Source organism: Sceloporus undulatus, chromosome 3 (assembly GCF_019175285.1).
Source record: "Sceloporus undulatus isolate JIND9_A2432 ecotype Alabama chromosome 3, SceUnd_v1.1, whole genome shotgun sequence".
NCBI lineage: Eukaryota > Metazoa > Chordata > Lepidosauria > Squamata > Phrynosomatidae > Sceloporus > Sceloporus undulatus.
The window spans coordinates 196323442-196334587 of NC_056524.1; positions in this window are offsets into that span (position 1 = coordinate 196323442).

Genomic DNA, 11146 nt, shown 5'->3' on the forward strand with positions numbered 1-11146 from the left:
TCTATGTATATATGTCCATAATATACCATACATTTCAATGTCACTAGTAAAGGACCTAGATCAGGGTGACTAGATGTCCTAACCACAAAGGAGAACAAAGCACTGCAAAATGTAGCACATTACAAAATAAAAGCTAAAAATGCTAATATAAATATAAATTCATGCTTCTTAGTCATGTTCAAAATGGAGACCATTTTGAAATTCCTCCTGGACAGAAGGTTGAAATATAGGACACGTCCTGGAAAAGGAAGACATGAAGTCACCCTGACCTAGGTGAACTAGAAGTCTGGGCAGAAATGAATACAGGTTCAGACTCTCTTATTTGAAATGCTTGGGACCAGGCATTTTTGGGATTTGATTTTTTGGAGGCTGGGTGGGTATCTGCATATACTTAATGAGATATCTTGGAGATGGCACTCAAGTCAAAACATGAAATTCATTTATGTTTTATATACTCTTTATATACATACCCTGGAGATAATTTTTACAAAATATTTTTAATAATTTTGTGCAAAAAATGAAATTTTGTGTACACTGAACCATCAGAAAGCAAAGGTGTTACTATCTCAGCCACCCATGTGGACAATTTTGGATTTTAGAGTATTTTTGGATTTCTAAATTCTGGATACTGAACCCCTAAAATGAAACTCAGTAGTGACAAATACAAAATTCTACATTTAGGCCACAAAACTACAGTGCACCCTTGCTTTACGCATAGGATCCGTTCTGGACTCCCCTGCATAAAGCAAATTCTGTGAATGCTTGAGCCCCGTTTAAATGAATGGGGCTTGTGCATGCGGCGGCACAGCGGCGCATGCGCTCCACAGGCGCACGCCTCATTACTCCCTATAGGACACGCTGCCCCTTCCTCCCCACATGGCTTTCAGTGTATGCTGAAAGCCGCATCAAGCGCACCCATGTATGACGCGGGCGCACTGTACATGTAAAAAGGATCTTGGGATTATTTTTGACCATTGAACATGAATGTGATGCTCCAGAAAAGAAGGTGAATGCTATTTTAGTTTGCATTAATAGAAACATAGGCCCGTTAAATATGGGCCTAAAAGTACACGCTCCGCGCATACTAGGGTTAGAAAGGGGCGTCCTTTCTGGATGCCCCCAACCCTAGCACACACGGAGTGTGCACAAAATGGCGGCGGCCGTTCCACACAGCCACCGCCATTACAACGTCACAACTGCGCCACCTCCAAACAAGCGCCCTTTCCGTGGTGCAAGGAGCTCCAAAACGGAGCTCCTTCTGGGGTTTGCGTCGCTAGGTGCAGCCTTTAGATGGCTGCGCCCAGCGACACAGAGGAGAAAGGGGCCAAGCGGCCCCTTTCTCCTCCTCCCGCCATTTGGGGTGTCCTTGGAGTCTTAATCCCCAAGGAAACCCCTTTCCAGGCCGCGGGGAAGCGGCCTTTTGCCGCTTCCCCGCAGCCTACAAAGCGGTGGATCGGGGCCTCGGAGGCTGCCAGTCTGGCAGCTGAGGCCCCGATACAGCGGGGAAAGGGGCAGGTGCAGGCCGCCCCAAACGGGCAGTCTGTAACCCGCCTAAGTTTCCAAATCAAGGGAATTAATAGCCCCACTATATTCTGCACCGGTCAGGTCTCATCTGGAGTACTGCATTCATTTCTGGGCACCTCACTTTAAGAAGGACATAGACAAGTTGGAGCAGGTTCAGAGAAGGGGAACAAGGATAATAAGAGATATGGAGAATAAAAGATATGAGGAAAGGTTGAAAGAGCTGAGCAAGTTTAGCTTGGCGAAGGAAAGACTGAGAGATGACATGATTGCAGTCTTTAAATACCTCAATGGCTATCCCAGAGAAAAGGGGCCCCAAAGGATAGGGCCAGGTCTTATGGTTTGAAGTTACAGAAGAGTAGATTTCAACTGAATATCAGAAGGAACGTTTTGACAGTAAAACAGTTTGGCAATGGAACCAATTGCCTAGAGAGGCAGTGGAGTCTCTACTGGATATTTTCAAAAGAGGCTGGACAGCTACATGCTGGGGATAGTATAGCTGGAGATCCTGCATAGAGCAGGGTATGGTCTCAGTGACCCAGGAGGACACTTCCAACCATTCCATGATTCTTTTTGTTTCTATTATCAAATACCTTAGATGTTTCATTATTCATGAGTAGAAATACCATTTACAGTGGTACCCCGGGTTACGAAAATAATTCGTTCCGCCGCCGCGTTCGTAACCCGAAATGCTTCGTAAGCCGAAAAAGCCATAGGCGCTAATGGGGAAAAGCCGCGATTTCGTGCGAAATAGCGCCGAAAAGCACCAAAAAATTTTTCGTAACCCGAAAAAACCTTCGTAACCCGGAACAGTTTTTTTCCTATTGATTTTTTTCGTAACCCGGAAATTTCGTAAGGCGGCGCATTCGTATCCTGGGGTACCACTGTAGTTGATTGCATATTTCATGTAAATCAGTTTTGTTATGCACTTTCATTTTTTTGCTATTCTTATATTAATTTTGTTGGGGGAGGTTGCCACTATCTAAGACAACAAAAGTAGTACAGCTGACCTCTGTGGCAGATTCCTAAAAGTCACTATTTCTTTTAGCCCTAAGGGTATGGATGTTGTTCTAGTGTTTGTATGGCTAGCTCTCTCTCTCTCTCACACACACACACACACACGGAAATCCTTCTTTAAATTATCTTTGGCGGGATTATCATTGATTTGTTTTGTTTTACATCCTAACTTTGTGCAGAAAATGGCTCCCTGCAACCAATTAATCACTCTTTGAATAGAAAGGTCTTTGCCTATTGGCAAAAAGAAAGCAGAAGGGGCCTTCCATGGATGACTGTAAACTAGTTCAATTTCAGTGTTAGTCAGTATGTAAATATGAAAGGTGCATGTAATTAAATAGATTATGTGCAAATGAGCAAAAAGCATATTTTCCCTTCAGGGAAGACAGAAGCATCCTTATTAAACTATGCAGCTGTGCGTTTTAATATTATTATCACTGAGCAGGAGTGAGATCTTACATTGTTTTCAAGTTGTTAAATGGCCACAAAATACCGGCTGCCTAAGGCATGAAACTGACCACCCCAAAGGAGCGGCTTCTGGCTGTCCCTTTGAGTGCCAGATCAAGGCCATGGCAATCGCACACTTCAGCCTCAATCTGGCACTTTCCCAGAGCAAAAAGAAGCAGCAGAAGGCTGCTCCTTTTTGCACCGGGAAAAAGGCACCTTTGCTGGGGCAGTGGCAGTTTTTCTGTGTTTTGCTGCAATGCTGCCAATCATGTGGTCGGGTGGGTGGGGTGACACTGGCAGAGTCAGGGCTTGCACCATGTGGATGCCTTGCCCCCAAGCTGCCCGGAAGCCGGCATATTTTGCTGGTATGTTTAGTCTCCCCTTTGCTTTTAACAATTCAGAATGCATTCATTAGGAATTAAACATTTTTTTTCCAGCATGGATATAACCATTATCACCTGCTAATAACATGCACAACAAATTGCTGGTAAAGGTGTAGATCAGAATGCAGTAACAAAGAATGGCACCACCATAGGAGTCTAAGTGAAGAGTTGGAACAAATAGATTCTGAACAAGTAAATACCCCAAAGGCACCAAATCCAATCTGATCTTGGAAGCTAAGCAGAATCAGCCCTGATTAGTACTTGGATGGGAGCCCACAATGTATAACAGGTGCTAAAGGTTATATTTCAAAGGAAGGAACTGGCAAACCACTTCTGAGCATTCTTTGCCTAAGAAAACTCCTATGAAATTCATGTGGTCACCATAAGTTGATAGACATGGACAGCTTTTGAGCACTTAGTCTTGAAGCACAGGGCTCAAACTAGCATGTAACAGTTGAATGGGAGAAAGGTGTGACCCAGAAAGTGATCTAATGTTGCATGAAGAGAGAGAGAACCCTGGGCTAGAGCAAATCGTCATTCAATGGCTGCTGTATAGGTTATGTCATTTACTGTGATGGCAAAAGGAATAGTGAGAGGGAATCAAGTGTCCTGATGTTGCCATTGCCTCGTACCTCTCATGCTATTGCAGAAACAGGGTGGGGTTCCATCATTCAGATATTATAGGTTTTCCTCCAGTCCTAGATCCCCATCAGATTACTTTACCACAGAGCAAATTGCATAGGATGTCAGAAAGAGTATGTCTCATTCTTCATTCTGCTCACCTTCTGCTCAGCACCATGTCCACCTTCTGGCTAGAAACAAGGAAGCTAGATTAAATCTTGTCTCCTTAACTAAGTGAGAAAGAATAATCCCCTCACCTTGATCTGAGAACAGCCCCCTTGGTTATGAATTTCTGTTCTTATTTCCAAATAGGAGCATATGTTCTCCGTGTGTGTGTGTGTGTGTGTGTGTGTTTGAATGACAGATTGGGAGTAACTGTAGGTGGTACTTATTGTACAGTATTTAAAGCCATCACCAGGAGCAATCCCAAGGTCTCAGGTTTTGGCTCAGAAACCTCAGGGCCTGGGATGATCCTGAACTGGTAACTTTAATTATATACCACTGTTTTCACAGTTTGGGACCTAAGGCAGCTTTCAGTGGCTAAAACAAATATAGTTAAAATTCCCAGTATACAAAGTTTAAAAGTAATCAAACTATCAAAAAATTAAAATTATAACGGTTAAAACAGAAAGGACATCAAATAAAAACCCAGTATTTTATATGCATGTTACCCTATGTGCTCAAGGTGCAGGGAAGACAGCTCAAAATGAATATTTTATTTAGGGAAATTTATAATCAGCTCAGATAGAGAGTCTTAACTGGCTGGGGTAACACAGCCTTGGGGAATCTATTCCAGCTTTACAGGGTCCAAATTCACACAGAACCCCAGAGGCATTTTTAAATAAGAAATAATTCATGCAAGTGACCACACATGCACAAAAAGATTAAGGAAATCAAAGGTGGGAGGTTGGAATAGAGATTAGGCTTCACTAACAGTGATACTTTACCTAGACGGATCTTGGTTCCAATCGCTGAGGGTCTGGGATGAGGAGAGAGGGCTCAATAGCTCCCATGGCACATGGGATTGGCGAGTGTACTGAGGTGCTTAGCCTAGTAAACCGACAGAGTTTCTGCCTGCTACTGGGCTAAGCCAAACACCAGCCAGTTTAGGGCCAATATTTGGACCCAAAAATGTCATTCATTGCCATTTTGATATAAAATATGCAGGTTAAATCAGGTTCCCAAAAGCTTTGGGTATCACACAGCCCACATCCCCTAAAAAGCAAGTCTCAAAGGCCTGCCAAAAAAATAAGGCCTTCACTTTGATGGTGAAAGATGGTAAGAAAGGTGCCAATTCCAGAGCCTGGGAGCAGCCATGGAAAAGGTCTTCCTCCGTGTTCCCATGAAGCAAACATCACAGTTGTAATAACACTATCTCTTAGGGTAGAAGGACAGAGAGAAGAACCACTCCAGAATATCTCAAAACACAATCAGGTTCAAAAGCCGTGATCAGGGGCCATATAATGAAGAAAGGGGCAGAAAAGAAAAGAGAAAGGAAAAGGGAAATCACAAAGATTTCGGAAGAAATTCAGGAAAAGGAAAAAGAGTTAATGGAATCTGGAGGTAAAAGCAAAAATATTAAAAAACAATTAACATTTTTAAAAAAGCAATTAGATAATAAAATGACCGAGGAATTAACGAAAAAGATGAAATTTCTAAAACAAAAGCATTTCGAGTTTGGAAATAAATGTGGCAGACACCTTGCAAGGAAAGTTAGAAAGAAACAGGAAAAACACATGATAGATGAAATTAAAGAAGAAGATAAAAGTTACACGGATTTGAAAGAGATAAAGAGAATTTTTCTAAAATATTATCAAACATTATATAAAAACCAACAAGAAGAAGTACAAAGAGAGATAAAGATACAGAGATACCTGGAAGATATAGATAAACCTAAACTAACGATTGAGATGAAAGAACAATTAAACAAGGAGATATCATTAACAGAGATAAAACAAGCAATTAGCAACATGAAAAACGGAAAATCACCTGGGCCGGATGGCTTCTCAGCTGGATACTATAAAACATTTTGCGAGGATTTATGTGAACCACTCCAAAAAACATTTAATGATATTAAAACGGCGGGGATTCCAGATACATGGAAGGAGGCTAATGTGGTAGTAATACCGAAAGAAGACAAAGATAAAACACACGTGCAAAATTATAGACCAATATCTTTGCTGAATAGTGACTACAAAATTTTTGTATTTATACTATCGGAAAGACTAAAAAAAATATTTAAAAATTGGATCCATCAAAATCAATGTGGCTTTCTTCCAAAGAGACACACAAAACAACATATGAGAACAATAATAAACTTAATTGAATATTATGAAAAAAATCCCGGAAAAGAGGCAGCCATTTTGTTTGCAGACGCGGAGAAAGCTTTTGATAACTTAAATTGGACATTTTTATTTGGGCTGATTGGAAAATTGGATTTGGGAGATAATATAACATCGTGGATAAAGCAAATATATAAGGATCAAAAAGCAAAATTAATAATAAATGGTACCAAAACAGAGGAATTTAAAATAGAGAAAGGAACGAGACAGGGGTGTCCGTTATCTCTGCTCCTCTTTATTATGTGTCTAGAGATCTTATGCCAGAAGATAAGAAAGGAGAGACAAATAAAAGGGACGTCGATAAAAGGATGTGAAACCAAGATTATGGCATACGCAGATGATATAGCATTAATAACGGAAGATCCGCTGAAGAACATTCCTAAAACCATTGAAATAATTGAGCAGTATGGACACTGGGCAGGCTTAAAATTAAATAAAAATAAATCAGCTTTGTTAACAATGAATATAAACGAGGGAAGAAAGAAGAGATTAAATGAGATAACAAAAATACAAATACAGAAAAGAATTAAATATCTGGGTATTGTAGTCACTAATCGAAATTCAGATTTATTTGAAAACAATTATAAGAAAATATGGCAGGAAATAAAAAAGAAACTGTTAAAATGGTCTAAATTGAAACTATCTTTGATGGGAAAAATTGCTTTAATAAAGATGAATATCTTACCTAAATTAATGTATTATTATCAAAATCTGCCAGTGATACTAAACGAGAAAGTCTTTAACCAATGGAAGAAGGATCTACAGAAATTTATCTGGTCGAAAAGGAAATCAAGAATAAAGTGGAAGATAATGGTGGACGCAAGGGAAAGAGGAGGCCTGTCACTCCCAGATTTAAGACTATATTTTCACGCAAATTGCTTGGAATGGATTATGAATTGGATTAAATTGGAAAACGAAAATTTATTAAATTTGGAAGGTTTCAATATTAGATATGGATGGCACGCATACCTATGGTATGGCAAATTAATACAAAATAAAGAATTTAACGACCATATACTAAGAAGAGCTTTATTAAGAATCTGGGCCAAATATAAAGGAAAAATTTACAGACATATGCCGTTATGGGCGTCACCACATGAAGCCTTCATGAAGAGAAGCAAATTAGTAGAAAGGGGATGGCTGATATATAAAGATTTGGTAGAAAATGTGAATGGAAAGATACAAATGAAAAGCAATAGATTTGGGCTGGTTTACATATAGACAGCTTCTAGGGAGATTTAAAGATGATATGAAACAGTATGGAATAACAATGGAAAAAACAGAATTGGACAAGATAATAATGAATGAAGGCAAAGATAGTAACGGGATGATATCTAAGTTATACAAAGTCTGTTTAAAAATAGAGGTTGAAGAGGAAACTATCAAACCCAGTATGGTGGAATGGGCAAAAAATATTGGTAGAAACATTAGCTTAGAAGAATGGGAAAGAGCATGGGGCAAAGATTTAGAATTCACGGTCTGTGTTGATATTCGAGAGAACTACATAAAGATGTTACACAGATGGTACCTCCCCCCGGTCAGAATTGCCAAAATGTATAAAACCAGAGAGACAGACTGTTGGAGGTGTGGAAAGCAACGGGGAACTTTTTATCATATGTGGTGGTCTTGCCCGGTTATACAAAAATTTTGGAGAGCAGTACATAAATGTATTGAAAGTATGTATAAGGTAAATGTGAAATTACTTCCAGAAACGTATTTGTTAAACATTGTCACCGATGCTGAGGTTAGAAAATATTTGAAACCTGTACTCTATTTAATCACAACTGCAAGAATAGTAATTGCAAGAAATTGGAAAAACCAGGGAGAAATAGATGTAGAGGAATGGTTGATAAAAGCACTGGATGTGGTAGAGATGGACATGATCACCATACGGTTAAAAGACATTGTTAAATACGAGGAAAATTACGAAGATATATGGATACCTCTATCTAAATTTTGCAAGAAACGTTGGTCATGACTTAGAGTCTGTAAATATAAGGGTATAGCTGGAGGCTAAGATATGGCAAGACGGGAAGAGCGGTAGTCTCCCCCGAGATCAAAGAAAAGAAAATCCGGTACTCCCTAGATGTACTTGATATAACAGATATAAATAAGAGGAAGAAATGAGCTGTGGATACCATAGTACCTACTAGATAAACAGTAATGGAAAAGGGGAAATTTAATGAATGGTGCGGTAAGGAAAGCTGATTTAGATCGAGGAATGAAATAAGAAATTTATAGCTGTATAGATATAGTAGGAAGAACTTTAAAGCTGATTGAAGGGATCTGAAACCGGAAGACTCTCTTTATTTGTATGGTTTGATGTGTTGTTTTGTTGGTTTATAATCATTTATTTATTTTTGTTTGTCTGTTTTCTTTTTTTCTTTTTTTTTTTACAAGCTTATGAATGTGATGTATTATTCATGACACCTTTTTTCCTCTCTTTTTTCTTTTATGTTATGTGTTTAGTCAAAATGAATGTATATATATGTATGTAAAGAGTATTTTTAAATAATAATAAAAAAAAACACAATCAGGTTTATATGGGATAATATGGTCCTTCAGATAATCTGGTTCTGAACTGAATAGGGTTTTAAAGGTAGAAAAAGCAGCAAAAGCTATTGCTCACAACGACATACATATATAGACAGAACACATTTTCCTGATTAGCAATTAAGTGCTTTTGCCAATTGCAACTCTTGATTTAAATCAAACAGCATTTGCAACCTATATACATAGCTAGAAAGCTCTCTGTCTGACTGGACATTTGTGCTCAGTCTTATCTGTCATCCAAAATTAATCCCATGAAAACTCGAGAATTTGAACCCCTTCACTGTTCTTAGTTTCCAGAAGTGACCCATGAAAACTGGGACCTCAGAACAGTGTCCTGAGATCTGACAACCCTAAGCACCCATAAAGATGGCATCAGGAAAATATTAGACGTTCAAGATACCCATTTGTTGGGGGGAGGGGGATCATGTAATATCTAATAAAATAACAACAACAAACATCCCAGTTGTAATAACACTACTATTATTGTTTTCTCTTGAACCCAGACCTTACTACCTGTGCCACTTTTGTAATGGCCTTTATAACCCAGAAGAACTATAGAGACACACATTGAAGTCTAGCTATTGAAGGAAACCGGAGGGGGGGGGGGGTAAGAGCTTGTGGCAAATAGAGCATAGCAGTTGAATACTTTTACTTCTCTTTCTAGAAATAGGGTGACAGTGGAGAAAAGTAACTAAAGCTGATCTATCTGATCACATTAAAAAAAACCTTTCTAAAATGAGAAATATATTTTCAAGGCAACTAATTAATCTCCGCAGAGGGTGTTCACCTAAAACACCCTGTTAAATAAACAACACAGAACACATGAGCAGCTTATCCTGGGGAGTTGCCACAACAAACAGAGCAGAATGGAATTGGCACATTATTTCACCAAATTGGATTTTCTCTCATATAACAGCTATTCAGCTGGAGAGGGTGGGGGCACAGAATAGCTTTTTGGATTACCCTTTCTATTCAAGCAAATATAAGGCTATGTTTGAACTTGTCCTTGGGAGATGGTGCTACTTTATCTTTTCAGTTATTTGCTTTGAACTGTATTGTTTAAGTCTGTTCAGTTAGGATTGATAAAATTGTTTCCAGCCCCTTAAGCTGTGAATCACTCTTCTTGCAGAAGAACCACAGGTCAAACAACAGGGCATACGGAGAAATGATGTGTGTGTTTCCCTTTTCTTGGCAGAAAAACAGTGTTTTAAGGCTGCAGGAGCTGGCACCAATCTTTCACAAACGGGAAGAAGACTTGCCAAAAGCTGAAGCATGATTACACCTCTTTTATTAGGTGTTTACACTGCTGTTGGCTGGTGGGTAGCAACAAGATAGATGACCTAATCATTGCAAAAATCTCCGCAAGAATAACAGGTTCAGCATTCTCTAGATTCTGACCATCCATTTCCTTCCTTTCTCTGACATTCTTCCTTGCTTTTCTACTCAGTCCACAGGCAATTTTGTCATTTTAACTATATATAAGATGACATATTTTCTAACTTGTTATATTTCTGGGAATGAATGTGTAAACTAGTCACATCTTTCTTCTCCTGCCAATTCTGAAACAAGGACAAAATGGCTGGAGGAATGTATTAGTCAGCCGTCCATATCCACAGCTTTTCTTATCCACAGATTCAAGCATCAACAGCTTGTGTGTGTGTGTGTATTCTAAAAAGCAAACCTTGACCCCCCCCCCATTTTATTTAATAGACACAATTTTACTATGCCACTGTATCCAATGAGACTTGAGCACCCATGGATTTTGCTATCTACAGGGTGGTCCACTGTACTGTTGCTTAATTAATGTTTACTCTGACTCCTGAATCCTTGAGATTAGAGAAATTCCAATCTTAAAGTAGCAAATCTAAAGTCAAAAATGAAAGTCTTCCACCCTATGCACACTAATCTAGGGATACATCTCATTGAATTTACTAAGCATAAATAGGATTAGGCTGCATACTCTTTTACACCCAAGTGGTGCAATCCTAAACTTGTTTACTTGGAGATAGGTATGTTGAATAAAATGGGGCTTTCCCCCAAGCACATTTGCATAAGATGCAGATTGCATTTATGAACCTGCCAGAGTCTTATGATCATTGCTGGAGGGCTTTATCTCAGTTCCACCACCATCACAGCCCCAAGTAAGGAGGACACAGGAGAGGGTCTTCTTGGTGGCTGTGCTCAATTGTGGAATTCCCTTCCAAGATGAGTCTAGCCTGGTTCCCTCTCTGGTTTCTTTCTGCTAATAGGCAAAGAAATTTTTGT